The sequence below is a fragment of the Tamandua tetradactyla genome, chromosome 24, assembly GCF_023851605.1.
Source record: "Tamandua tetradactyla isolate mTamTet1 chromosome 24, mTamTet1.pri, whole genome shotgun sequence".
NCBI classification, from domain to species: domain Eukaryota; kingdom Metazoa; phylum Chordata; class Mammalia; order Pilosa; family Myrmecophagidae; genus Tamandua; species Tamandua tetradactyla.
Window position 1 is genome coordinate 15,970,354 of NC_135350.1, and position 14,965 is coordinate 15,985,318.

Below are 14,965 nucleotides of genomic sequence, written 5' to 3' on the forward strand. Positions count from 1 at the left end.
CTTAGTGATCTAGAAATAGAATATTATCAGCATCCCGAAAGCCCCTTTGTGTATCCTTCTCGTTATTGTTCCCTGCAAAGTTAATTACTATTCTGACTTCTATGACTATATGAACTTCAGACGTATATGGACTTATACAGAAGGTACTGTATTGTGTCTTACTTCCTTCGCTTGACATTATAGTTTTAAGATTAATCCACATCTCATATCGTTGTTTAACTTTTCATTGGGAAAAATGTTAAAAGCACAGCTCTCTAGGATAAGACTCCCTGTATTTGAATTTCAGCAGAGCTAATAATTATCTGTGTTACCTTGAACTATTTACTTAACCTATCCAGAAGCTTCAATTTCCTCATCTATACAATGAGTAAGAGTGCCTACTTCACAAAGTTGTTGTAAAGAGTAAGTGAACTAATAAATGCACAGATTCTATTCTTTTGATATTTTTTTCCACCATTAAAGAATGTACAACCTTTTTTAGCTTGTAGGTCCTGCCAAAGTAGGTTGTGGTTCAGATTTGGCCTTTAGGCCACGGGTTTGCCAATCTCTGTTCTACATATTATAACATGAATTCTTGACTCATTAAAGCCTACTCAAAATTAATATTTTTACAATAATTAGTAATTTCATCATCTCCTAGATAATGAAATAATTTAAAACACTCCTTGTCCAATCTAACTTGTGATATTGTAATCATGCATTTTAGTTTTACATATATTTAAATTCCACAAGACAAAATATGTATTGTTTTTTTTTTTTTTTTTTTTTTTTTTTTTTAAAGGAAAGACAGAGAGAAGGAAGGAAGGATAGAAGGAAGGAAGGAAGGAAGAAAGGGAAACATTTTTATACATTTTCTTGTTTTATTGTATTCTGTTTCTCCGTTTTTGTTACATGGGCTGGGGCCGGGAATCGAACCGAGGTCCTCCGGCATAGCAGGCAAGCACTTTGCCCGCTGAGCCACCGCGGCCCGCCCAATATGTATTGTTTTAAGAGGGAAAATTAATTCATATTTCTCACATACTTACTCTTTCTATTGCACTTTTTTTTTCTGTATTCTGTACTTCTATTTAGGATCACTTTATTTTTGCTTGAAGAAATTCATTTAGTATTTTTTATAGCATGGATATAGTGCCAATAAATTCTCTCTGCTCTTGAGTGTCTGAAATCATATTTATTTACACTTTATTTTTGAGGGATATTTTTACTAGGTAAAGAATTGTGGTTGGAGGTTATTTTCATTTAGAAGTTTGAAGGTATAATTCATTTGTCCTCCTTCATTTCTGATATGAAATGAGCTGTCAGTCTTGTTTATTTCAAGATGTGTTTAAGATTTTTGTCTTTGGTTTTCAGAGGTATAACTGTGTATGATTTGCTTTGTATTTTTTTGGTGGAGGTTATAGAACTTTTTTATTGTGTTACTGAGGTCTTTTGTTACTTTTGGAAAATTCTTGGTCAGTACCCTCCAAATATGGCTTTTTCTCTGTTTTCTTTTCTTTCCCTTAGGAATTCCAACAATATGTATGATACAAATGTTCACAGTGTTCCATATATCTCGTATTCTATATTTTATTTTTTTAAAAATCTGTCTCTGCTTCCATCTGGGTGTTTTCTACAGACTTGTATTCTATTTCCATAATATCATTTTCTGCTGTGCTAATATGTTATGTTGAGTTATTAGTTTTAGTTACTGTTCTAAAATTTTAATTGAATAATTTATATAGATTCCAAATCTCTGGTGAAATCCTCCATGTTGTCTTTAATTTCCTAAACATATTAACTATAGTTTTTTTAAAAGTTCATGTCTGTTAACACCAATATCTGAGTTGTCTGTGAGTCATCTCTATTCTCTGTTTTATCTGTTGGATTTCAGTCATTTGGTCTCATCTCCTCTCATTCTTGGTAATTTTTTTTATATTTGCCATATTTATTAAAAGTATTGGGGCCTCTGATTGATGTTATCTTCTTCCAGATGTATTTCTTTTTTTTTCTATAAGCATGGAATTTGTGTACATTCCTTTGATCCAATATAGGATTGAGAAGTTTTGAGTCTGAGTTAGTGTTTCTAACAACTGGACTCTATCCATTTACCCTTACTCCTGGTTTGTAGCACTTAGTGATTCTTAATGGAAAGCCTAAGTTTTTTTTTTCTTATCATGGTTTTTATTCTTTGGTAGGAAGTTTGATATCATGAGACTACTTAAAAACTTTGCTGAGCTTTATTGGATCTTAACTGCTTCATTTAACTTTTGCTTGGGCTCTTGTCTTCACCTTAGGAATCTGCAAATGTCTTTGGAGGACAGAAATAAATCTTTCAGGTTCATGACAATATATTCCCCTTTCCTTTGGGACACTGTCTTCTCGAATCCCAGCTTCCATTATTCCTTTCCAAGGCCTTCAAACAACTGGATTTTCTCCTGTTTCCATTGTTGTTCCTGGTAGGAAGAGTTGATCCATAAAATGCTACTCTGCCATAAGCAAAGTCTTTCGATTCTTAAGGTCATTTGTTGCGTACCAACTTATTGACTCATTTTTTTTTTCCTCTCCTTCTTTTCTTCCCTTCCAATATATCCACCAATTCCTTGTAACTTGGATAGGCATTCTGTCTCAGTCATTGTCTAGGTTTTGGAGGATATAAGACCTGATTGGTCTATTTCCTTTAGAACATCTAAGTGTAATGGGGAAAATATGCACATACACACGTACACACTTGTGTAGGAAGTGCTCTATTAGAGTAAGCTATGTAAGCACTATAAAATTCTATTAACAAAACATAATTACTCTATTTGTTTATTTTGTTATTTATCTCCCTGTAGAATGTAAGACCCATGAAGACAGAGTCATTTCTTATCCATTTAATATAAATGCCAACTTATACTATGTATGCTGGTATATAGTATAAGTTCAACAAACACTTCTGAACAAATAATTACCTGTTATATGAAGTTAAGTTTGTATTCTTTATCATCTTACAAGGTTATTATGATAATCACCTTAGATGGCATTTGGAAAACATCATTCTTTTTTTTTTATTAATTAAAAAAAGAATTAACAAAACAATTAGAAATCATTCCATTCTACATGTGCAATCAGTAATTCTTAATAACATCACATAGTTGCATATTCATCATTTCTTAGTACATTTGCATCGATTAAGAAAAAGAAATAAAAAAATAAAAAGACAACAGAATAAGAATTAAAACATTAATAGAAAGAAAAAAAAAAAACAAAAAACCTATACCTCACATGCAGCTTCATTCAGTGTTTTAACATAATTGCATTACAACTGAGTAGTATTGTGCTGTCCATTTCTGAGTTTTTATATCCAGTCCCGTTGGACAGTCTGTATCCCTTCAGCTCCAATTACCCCTTCTCTTTTTTTTTTTTAATTAACAGAAAAAAAGAAATTAACCCAACATTTAGAAATCATACCATTCTACATATGCAATCAGTAATTCTTAACATCATCACATAGATGCATGATCATCATTTCTTATTACATTTGCATCGGTTTAGAAAAACTAGCAACATAACCGAAAAAGATATAGAATGTTAATATAGAGACAAAAATAAAAGTAATAATAGTAAAGTCAAAACAAAACAAAACAAAACAAAACAAAAACCTATAGCTCAGATGCAGCTTCATTCAGTGTTTTAACAAGATTACTTTACAATTAGGTATTATTGTGCTGTCCATTTTTGAGTTTTTGTATTTAGTCCTGTTGCACAGTCTGTATCCCTTCAACTCCAATTGCCCATTATCTTACCCTGTTTCTACCTCCTGCTGGACTCTGTTACCAGTGACATATTCCAAATTTATTCTCGAATGTCTGTTCACATCAGTGGGACCATACAGTATTTGTCCTTTAGTTTTTGGCTAGACTCACTCAGCATAATGTTCTCTAGGTCCATCCATGTTATTACATGCTTCATAAGTTTATCCTGTCTTAAAGCTGCATAGTATTCCATCGTATGTATATACCACAGTTTGTTTAGCCACTCTTCTGTTGATGGAGAGGCACACTTATCCACTGTTGGTGGGAATGTCAAATGGTGCAACCACTGTGGAAGGCAGTTTGGCGGTTCCTCCAAAAGCTGAATATAGAATTGCCTTATGTCCCAGCAATACCATTGCTGGGAATATACTCAAAGGACTTGTCATTTTCTGTTTTGTTGATAATGGCCATTCTGGTGGGTGTGAGATGATATCTCATTGTGGTTTTGATTTGAATTTCTCTAATGGCCAGGGACATTGAGCATCTCTTCATGTGCCTTTTGGCCATTTGTATTTCCTCTTCTGATAGGTGTCTGTTCAAGTCTTTTTCCCATTTTGTAATTGGGTTGGCTGTCTTTTTGTTGTTGAGATGAACAATCTCTTTATAAATTCTGGATACTAGACCTTTATCTGATATATCATTTCCAAATATTGTTTCCCATTGTGTAGGCTGTCTTTCTACTTTCTTGATGAAGTTCTTTGATGCACAAAAGTGTTTAATTTTGAGGAGCTCCCATTTATTTATTTCCTTCTTCAGTGTTCTTGCTTTAGGTTTAAGGTCCATAAAACTGCCTCCAATTGTAAGATCCATAAGATATTTCCCAACATTTTCCTCTAACTGTTTTATGGTCTTAGACCTAATGTTTAGATCTTTGATCCACTTTGAGTTAACTTTTGTATAGGGTGTGAGAGATGGGTCTTCTTTCATTCTTTTGCATATGGATATCCAGTTCTCTAGGCACCATTTATTGAAGAGACTGTTCTGTCCCAGGTGAGTTGGCTTGACTGACTTATCAAAGATCAAATGTCCATAGATGAGAGGGTCTATATCTGAGCACTCTATTCGATTCCATTGGTCGATATATCTATCTTTATGCCAATACCATGCTGTTTTGACCACTATGGCTTCGTAATATGCCTTAAAGTCCGGCATCGTTAGACCTCCAGCTTCGTTTTTTTCCCTCAAGATGTTTTTAGCAATTTGGGGCACCCTGCCCTTCCAGATAAATTTGCTTATTGGTTTTTCTATTTCTGAAAAATAAGTTGTTGGGATTTTGATTGGTATTGCATTGAATCTGTAAATCAATTTAGGTAGGATTGACATCTTAACTATATTTAGTCTTCCAATCCATGAACACGGTATGCCCTTCCATCTATTTAGGTCTTCTGTGATTTCTTTTAACAGTTTTTTGTAATTTTCTTTATATAGGTTTTTTGTCTCTTTAGTTAAATTTATTCCTAGGTATTTTATTCTTTTAGTTGCAATTGTAAATGGGATTCGTTTCTTGATTTCCCCCTCAGCTTGTTCATTACTAGTGTATAGAAATGCTACAGATTTTTGAATGTTGATCTTGTAACCTGCTACTTTGCTGTACTCATTTATTAGCTCTAGTAGTTTTGTTGTGGATTTTTCCGGGTTTTCAACGTATAGTATATCGTCTGCAAACAGTGATAGTTTTACTTCTTCCTTTCCAATTTTGATGCCTTGTATTTCTTTTTCTTGTCTAATTGCTCTGGCTAGAACCTCCAACACAATGTTGAATAATAGTGGTGATAGTGGACATCCTTGTCTTGTTCCTGATCTTAGGGGGAAAGTTTTCAATTTTTCCCCATTGAGGATGATATTAGCTGTGGGTTTTTCATATATTCCCTCTATCATTTTAAGGAAGTTCCCTTGTATTCCTATCCTTTGAAGTGTTTTCAACAGGAAAGGATGTTGAATCTTGTCAAATGCCTTCTCTGCATCAATTGAGATGATCATGTGATTTTTCTGCTTTGATTTGTTGGTATGGTGTATTACATTAATTGATTTTCTTATGTTGAACCATCCTTGCATAACTGGGATGAATCCTACTTGGTCATGATGTATAATTCTTTTAATGTGTTGCTGGATTCGATTTGCTAGAATTTTGTTGAGGATTTTTGCATCTATATTCATTAGAGAGATTGGTCTGTAGTTTTCTTTTTTTGTAATATCTTTGCCTGGTTTTGGTATGAGGGTGATGTTGGCTTCATAGAATGAATTATGTAGCTTTCCCTCCACTTCGATTTTTTTGAAGAGTTTGAGCAGAGTTGGTACTAATTCTTTCTGGAATGTTTCATAGAATTCACATGTGAAGCCGTCTGGTCCTGGACTTTTCTTTTTAGGAAGCTTTTGAATGACTAATTCAATTTCTTTACTTGTGATTGGTTTGTTGAGGTCATCTATGTCTTCTTGAGTCAAAGTTGGTTGTTCATGTCTTTCCAGGAACCCGTCCATTTCATCTAAATTGTTGTATTTATTAGCGTAAAGTTGTTCATAGTATCCTGTTATTACCTCCTTTATTTCTGTGAGGTCAGTAGTTATGTCTCCTCTTCCATTTCTGATCTTATTTATTTGCATCCTCTCTCTTCTTCTTTTTATCAATCTTGATAAGGGCCCATCAATCTTATTGATTTTCTCATAGAACCAACTTCTGGTCTTATTGATTTTCTCTATTGTTTTCATGTTTTCAATTTCATTTATTTCTGCTCTGATCTTTGTTATTTCTTTCCTTTTGCTTGCTTTGGGATTAGTTTGCTGTTCTTTCTCCAGTTCTTCCAAGTGGACAGTTAATTCCTGCATTTTTGACTTTTCTTCTTTTCTGATATAGGCATTTAGGGCAATAAATTTCCCTCTTAGCACTGCCTTTGCTGCATCCCATAAGTTTTGATATGTTGTGTTTTCATTTTCATTTGCCTCGAGGTATTTACTAATTTCTCTTACAATTTCTTCTTTGACCCACTCGTTGTTTAAGAGTGTGTTGTTGAGCCTCCAGGTATTTGTGAATTTTCTGGCTTTCCGCCTATTATTGATTTCCAACTTCATTCCTTTATGATCCGAGAAAGTGTTGTGTATGATTTCAATCTTTTTAAATTTGCTAAGACTTGCTTTGTGACCCAGCATAAGGTCTATCTTTGAGAATGATCCATGAGCACTTGAGAAAAAGGTGTATCCTGCTGTTGTGGGATTTAATGTCCTATAAGTGTCTGTTAAGTCTAGCTCCTTTATAGTAATATTCAGATTCTCTATTTCTTTATTGATCCTCTGTCTAGATGTTCTGTCCATTGATGAGAGTGGGGAATTGAAGTCTCCAACTATTATGGTATTTGTGTCTATTTCCTTTTTCAGTGTTTGCAGTGTATTCCTCACGTATTTTGGGGCATTCTGGTTCGGTGCGTAAATATTTATGATTGTTATGTCTTCTTGTTTAATTGTTCCTTTTATTAGTATATGGTGTCCTTCTTTGTCTCTTTTAACTGTTTTACATTTGAAGTCTAACTTGTTGGATATTAGTATAGCCACTCCTGCTATTTTCTGGTTGTTATTTGCATGAAATATCTTTTCCCAACCTTTCACTTTCAACCTATGTTTATCTTTGGGTCTAAGATGTGGTTCCTGTAGACAGCATATAGAAGGATCCTGTTTTTTAATCCATTCTGCCATTCTATGTCTTTTGATTGGGGAATTCAGTCCATTAACATTTAGTGTTATTACTGTTTGGATAATATTTTCCTCTACCATTTTGCCTTTTGTATTATATATATCATATCTGACTTTCCTTCTTTCTACACTCTTCTCCATACCTCTCTCTTCTGTCTTTTCAGTTCTGACTCTAGTGCTCCCTTTAGTATTTCTTGCAGAGCTGGTCTCTTGGTCACAAATTCTCTCAGTGACTTTATGTCTGAGAATGTTTTAATTTCTCCTTCATTTTTGAAGGACATTTTGCTGGATTTAGGAGTCTTGGTTGGCAGTTTTTCTCTGTTAGTAATTTAAATATATCATCCCACTGTCTTCTAGCCTCCATGGTTTCTGCTGAGAAATCTACACATAGTCTTATTGGGTTTCCCTTGTATGTGATGGATTGTTTTTCTCTTGCTGCTTTCAAGATCCTCTCTTTCTCTTTGACCTCTGACATTCTAACTAGTAAGTGTCTTGGAGAACGCTTATTTGGGTCTAATCTCTTTGGGGTGCGCTGCACTTCTTGGATCTGTAATTTTAGGTCTTTCATAAGAGTTGGGAAATTTTCAGTGAAAATTTCTTCCATTAGTTTTTCTCCTCCTTTTCCCTTCTCTTCTCCTTCTGGGACACCCACAACATGTATATTTGTGCGGTTCATATTGTCCTTGAGTTCCCTGATACCCTGTTCAAATTTTTCCATTCTTTTCCCGATAGTTTCTGTTTGTTTTTGGAATTCAGATGTTCCATCCTCCAAATCACTAATTCTATCTTCTGTCTCTTTGAATCTATCATTGTAGGTATCCATTGTTTTTTCCATCTTTTCTACTTTGTCCTTCACTTCCATAAGTTCTGTGATTTGTTTTTTCAGTTTTTCTATTTCTTATTTATGTTCAGCCCATGTTTTCTTCATGTCCTCCCTCAATTCATCGATTTCGTTTTTGAAGAGGTTTTACATTTCTGTTCGTATATTCAGCATTAGTTGTCTCAGCTCCTGTATCTCATTTGAACTATTGGTTTGTTCCTTTGACTGGGCCATATTTTCAATTATTTGAGCATGATCTGTTATCTTCTGTTGGCGTCTGCGCATTTAGACAGATTTCCCTGGGTATCGGATCCAAAAGTTTGGAAGATTTTTCTGTGAAATCTCTGGGTTCTGTTTTTCTTATCCTGCCCAGTAGGTGGCGCTCGTGGCACACGTTTGTCTGCGGGTCCCACCAGTAAAAGGTGCTGTGGGACCTTTAACTTTGGAAAACTCTCGCCGTCCGGGAGGTTCGCTAGCCGAAGTGGCTTGGAAGAGTTCGAGCTGGCCCGGGGTCCGAACGCAGGGAGGGTTGCTGGCCGCCGCAGCCCGGGAAAGCGCCCGTCCGAATTTCCTAGTCGCCCGGGTGACAAGCGTGGCGGGAGGGCGCCAGCGGCAGCGGCCTGCCGGGGAGAGTGCACGTTCCCGGGGAGTCACGGGTTTGGAAGGGGCCTCCCCCACCCGTCACCATTCTCCGTGGCCTGGGGACTTCCGATCCAATTCTCTCAGTTGGTCCGGGGGTCCGCGCGTGGTGTGGGTGCCAGCCGCCGCGGTTTCAGGGGACCGCCTCTCCAATTCTCCCAGCCGGCCCGGGAAGGGGGAAGGGAGTGACTCCGGCCGCCTGCCGCCCTGCCCGGTGAAGCCCGCGTGCCTCGGCGATCTCACCCGAGCGGCTTCTCACAGCCAGCCAGCCGTTCCAGGATGGGGTACGCTGTCTTTTTTATCTCTGTTGTGGCTTTGGGTGCTGTTCTGTATCGTTTCTACTCCCCTAGTAGCTGTCCTGGAGAAGAAACTAAGATCCGCACGTCTTACTAAGCCGCCATCTTCTCCGGAAGTCTCGGGAAAGCATGATCTTTAGGGTCTCAGAGTGCTACCCCACGCCAGCTCATTCATGCCACGAGGAGCAAAGGAATTTCCTGTGGGGAAGTCTGACAGCTCCCACCTGACCAAGGGCTCCAACTGCACGTCCCCGCTCAACCAAAAAACAGGCGGAGGGACTGTTCCAGATGAAAGAAATGTGAACTGCTGAAAACATCATTCTTAGCACAAGTTTCCCTTTATTTCACTTCTTGGAGGATAATTTTTAAATAGTGTAGTGACACGATTATTTCATTGACAAATGAAGCAATAAATAAATCTAGGGACATGGATGTTAAATCATTTGTTTGAACTAATGACTGAAATAGAATAAAATCTCAGTGTTCTTGGGCTTTAAGTTTCATCCAGACAACATGCCCAGAGAGAATTTTTCTTTATATTCTCATGGTTAAAATAGTGTAACTTCTAGTTCTCTCTCTCTCTTCCTCTCTTTAAATATCCTATTTTACCATTTTTAACCTTTTAAGGTGACTTCACAGTATAAATTTTAATGTGGATTTTAAAAATATTTGTTTTGTATATAATGATGCATATCTTATTAGAATTAAAGGGGTATATAATTAGTTTGTTTATTTTGCTTTTGGAGAGGGCATTTTGAACTTGAAATGGATTTCAAATGTTAAATTCTGAAAGTGCTTGTTGATGAAGATAAACTGGTTTTGTTGTACTCTGCCTGCTGGGGGGTTAATCACATTGGTCTGTGGCTGTCACACTCAGAATCACCAGAGTTCCTCCTTTCTTTTGTGGTTAACCATTTAATTGAGCACAGTTTACTACAAAGTATTTTTTAAGGGAAAACAAAAGATTTCCAAATCCAATATATCCTTCTTTGATTTCACTTAAAGGAAGTGGAGAACAAAGTTTTGCACAGGGGAATACTGCTTTAAAATATACTCTAATTACTTACACATGCAAATTTAACACATTGCCAAGGTTGAGGTGCTTTATATGGGTTTCTATTTAAAGATGCAGCCCTGGAAGTCTTCCATTTCCTTTACAGCCTTATATAGCTACAGTAGTATCATAAAATATGTGTAATTTCTTGCATTTATCCACAGTTTCAAATGTTTTAATGACCCAGTATAATATTCAGGTGGTGAAGGTCATTATTTACACTCATTTTGCAGATAATGCAATGGTTGCAGTTAGACTTCAGTTCACTTAAACTGTATAGGATAACCTGGAAGTACTTGTTAGTCAAATAGACCCTTCACTCCAACTGTCATACATATTAATACATCATGGCTTTCAATCTAGGAATAATTAGAGCTGGATAAAATCCACATCTCCTCTCTCCATTCATTTTTCTTCCTTTTAAAATGTTTTATAAATTCTCTTTTCACATTAAGGAACACAATCTGTGTATGCAAAACAAGCGTAAGCTAATGTTAGTTTGCTAATTTGCCTTCATTTCTTCTTTCTTAGTCCTTTTTTCAATTCCCTTTTATTTGGGTCTTTAAGGGACTGCATGTGTGGGATGTTTCTGAGAACTCTGAATACAGGCACAAAACATCATGCTTCATAGCCTGGCTTATAATAAACTGTCTGGAATGGTTTTACAGTGTAAAAATCATATCTTAAATTATGTGTTATAGATAACAGAATTTTGTCATATCATGATTTTGTGTTTGTTACACGTGTTTGACAGATTGCTGGAGGTGTACTTTGTAAAATTTAGGGTCAGGAAATGTGGATTTAATTGACAGGTGGATCTTTTAATACTAGTTTATACATAAAATTGTACCATTTGCACCTCTTTTTCATATCTGATTACCACTCTGTATAGTAATCTGTCTCACTGTTGCCATTTTTTTTATTGGGAATATCTCAAGTGCTTTATTTTTTTCTTTCTTTTCTTTTCTCCCCATCATCCTAAGTATCAATAACAATTCAGATCTAATGTGACTTCTGTTCTTTAATTGTATGGTTCAACCTATCATACAAATATGACACACTGGAGTTGTAAAAGCCCTTGAATCAGCATTTTAGTAGAGTGGCAAAGAGCTAGAGTAATGAGGAATATGAAAAGATTCAGCTGGGCACTGAATTCTCTTTAAGGCTTTTATTTCTATCGGGAGGGAATTGTGCAACATGCCATATCCATTTTTCATAAGGATGTTAATCATCCGGTCCCTCTCATTTTTCCCTTCTTGTTCCTTCACATCTGTTGTGTTTTCATTGTTCCACAAAAGTTACATTCCATTTTTGATGTTCATTTCCATAAAAATTCCATATTCATGACAGTGCCTGGATTATACCTGTAGGTCTAAGACAATTACGGTGAAACACCAGACAAGGTCATACAAAAAAGCATCTCCAGATCAGACACACTCACTGCCTCAGAAAGCCCTGGCAAGGGATAGCTGCTGGTCACGTCTTGCCCATGCAGACGATCACAGGAAAGGCACACCAGGGTTAGTAGTCTGACACATCCTTCCCAGCTGGGTCGCCACAATAAGTTACTTGTAAAGTTATCTGGAAAGAAAGAGAATTTAAATTGGAAACAGGTGGACAGAATGACACACACCGCCTTGGAATTCACAGTGCGGCAGAGTTAAATCAGGTGCTTGACATCCTGACAAATCTTGTCTCTGTAGGAAAAGTAAAGAAAACACCTGGAGACCTTGGGTTTGGTGGTGGTGCGTTCACATTTTGAGGCCATTTGATTTCTGATTTGGTTTAGTTTGCTTAGACTGGTTTCCCTCTGCTCTCCTTTAAATGGAATTTTCCATCTGTAATATTTTCCCTCCCTCCATTCTCATTACTCCTCTCCTGCCGCCATCCATAACCACCCCAAGTCAGTTTAAGTTAAAATCAAAACTCTGGGTAGCAGTGTGGATGAGATGCGAAAGTGGCACATATTCATTTCCTGGGACAGTTCGTTGGCGTTTCTTCATGTTTCCTGTGATTGCTAAGCTTGCTTGATACTACTATCATTAATAAAACATTTCAATTGCAATTTTGTCAAGGCCATATTCGTACAGTTTGATAAAGAGCCAGTGAAGAGAGACAACCTGACATGTGAAAATCAGCAGGTTTAATTTCTGTAAACAACATCTTAAAATGCATTTAGCGTCAGAGCAAATATACCAAGCAAATTATTTAGAAATTAGCATATTCCTCCAACTTGACTGTTAGCCTATATTAAATGCATTAATAGCAGCAAATGTAAATGCACCTGGACATTCCATCAGGTAGGAGGTAGCCTGTATCCGCAGAGGGAGAGGAGGGCTTGTGCTTCTTCATAGCTTTGCTATTAACTAGGTCTTTTCATTAAAAAAAGGTAGGGGGATTTACATTAGATGGTATTTATACTCCTGGCTGGATACAGAAGCAAACTGTGTCCTCAAAAAGAATAAGCACTTTTACTAAGTTAATGAGGGAAGGGGAGCTATGTAAACATTTGGCTAGGTGTGGAATAGAGAGGCACTTTCAGACATACGGCTTTAACTATGGGAATGCATTAGCTTACAAACTTACAGTTTAAAACCATGAAATTGTCCAAATCAAGGCATCATCTAGACCATGTTTTCTGCCTGAAGACTCGCTGCCAGGTCTGGACTTCTTTGGCACATGGCAGTGTCTGCTGGTCTCTCTCTTCTCTTCTGGGTTTTGTTGCTTTCAGCTTCTTGCTTCTGGAGCTTTATCTCTCTCTCTCTCTCTCTCTCTCTCTCTCTCTCTCTTCTTCTCACTTATAAAGGACTCCCGTGAGAAGATTAAGACCTTCCCTGGGCTATGCCTTAACTGAAGTAACCTAACAAAAGGTTCTACTTACAATAGGGTTGTACCCATACGAATGGATAAGTTTAAAAACATGATTTTCTGGGAGTACATACAGTTTCAAACCACTACAATTGTCAATCTGCAGAGGGTGGTGTTATTAAAGAGGAGGGGTATGGGAAGGTATTAGAATGAAAAAGAGGAGAGGCTTTCCTGAGTTGTCACAAAAACAACTCTAGGTTGAGGAAGATCATGAATCAAATTTTCAGGGACAAATTGACACTAGAACCTGGCACTCGAAAGGTGCAAGTAAATAACATAACATAGACTAGTACTGTCTCGAAAAGGAGTTTCAAGTGGAGAAAAAAAAATTTTGGGAAAATCAGAAGAGAGCAATTGCTTATGATTTGTTCAAAGCAACATGTATTGACTAACAGTGCATTCCTCTAAATAAGGATTTCTCAATCTCATGATTATTGACGTTTTTTCCCTGCATTCAGTATTTTTAATTAACTTTCTAGCAGGCAATTTACAAGCTTCTCTCCCCTTTTTTAAGTTAGTGTGACAGTTCCCCATAATAAACTACTTAAAAAGAAGTTTTGGTCAAGAATGGAATGAAGTATAAAAATGAAAATCATTGCTGCTTTTTTAAAAAACCAACACTTTCACCAATTCTATTCAAACAAAAACAGAAACAATATCTGTGGAATATGTGTTTTCACTATTTCCTTGCAGCTGGCTTTCCTCAGCATCATGCAAATAGTGGAGCTGCAGACCGTCACAATTTGTCCTCCTGGATCAGGAGTTTCACTCAGCTTCATGTTTTTGAAAGCCTGGATAGGAAACATTTAAGCTTTAGAGATCCCAGATTGATATGATGCCAGTAGTGAAAAGTTTACAACAATTTTGCTGGTTTGCCTCATACACACTTGAGTGATGCTATGCTGGGGCAGTGTCTCCACTATTGTGGCCCTCTTGTCCATGTCATGAAAGAATTTCTTGGCTGATGTGTTACACTGGATGCTCTGTTTAGGAATGTCCAGATAGGAGATGAAGGTTAAGCAGTGGCAGTCATCATACTCAAAGATGTTCTTTGACCATAGTCAAAGAACAGTGGGCACCCATCTTACTGGTGGGTAAAATACTACTCTCCAAGACAAATAATACACTCAGGAGTGGCAGGAATTCTGTTTTCAGAGTTCATATGTGTACATTTTTGAGACATCAGCAATGGGCACTATGTTGTTGTGGCTAACCCAGGTCAAGCAGCTTCTATTGGTAGAGAAGCAAGCCCCTGGACTTGGCCACCAGTACCACTGCAACCAAACATCAGCTAATCAAAGGCATCTTGATGTTGCATGGCATACTGGTTGTTCTTTCATCCACTTATTTAACCTAGGCTGAAAACGCTGCATTTGAAGTCACATGATTTACTGGTGGCAAAACATTGTTGGGATGCCAATCCAAATTGAGGACCATAGAGTGATTGTTTTTTTTTTTAATGTGCTTGTTTACCCACTGGTCATTTTCAGACTCACAGTAACAAGCAGATATGAGTTGTGTTCCACTTCTCTCACCATTTTTTTTTTTAATTTAGGGAGGTCCACTTCACAAGTGTATGCATGAATAATTTACAAGATCACAGGGTTGGCTTCCAGACACCATCTTTCTGACTCTAGACATAGGCATTGTAGTCTTCACCAAAAGTGACGATGTAGTTACTCTTGGGAGCCCAATCACAACAATCATTTGTGCTCCTTGAGTTCATGAGCTTTTATCCACTGTGGTAAAAGCTTCATCTTATAGATATGGGACATTGTGATTATTGGGGATAATGTGAGATGGTTTGGAGGCATGCAGATTGTTTTAGTTTGCT

General features: G+C 37.0%; 1 pseudogene; it reads right to left on the reverse strand.

Moving 5' to 3' along the window:
* Nucleotides 1–13,944: 13,944 nt before the first annotated feature.
* Nucleotides 13,945–14,906, reverse strand: LOC143668589 (actin-related protein 2/3 complex subunit 1A pseudogene; annotated as a pseudogene).
* Nucleotides 14,907–14,965: the final 59 nt, after the last annotated feature.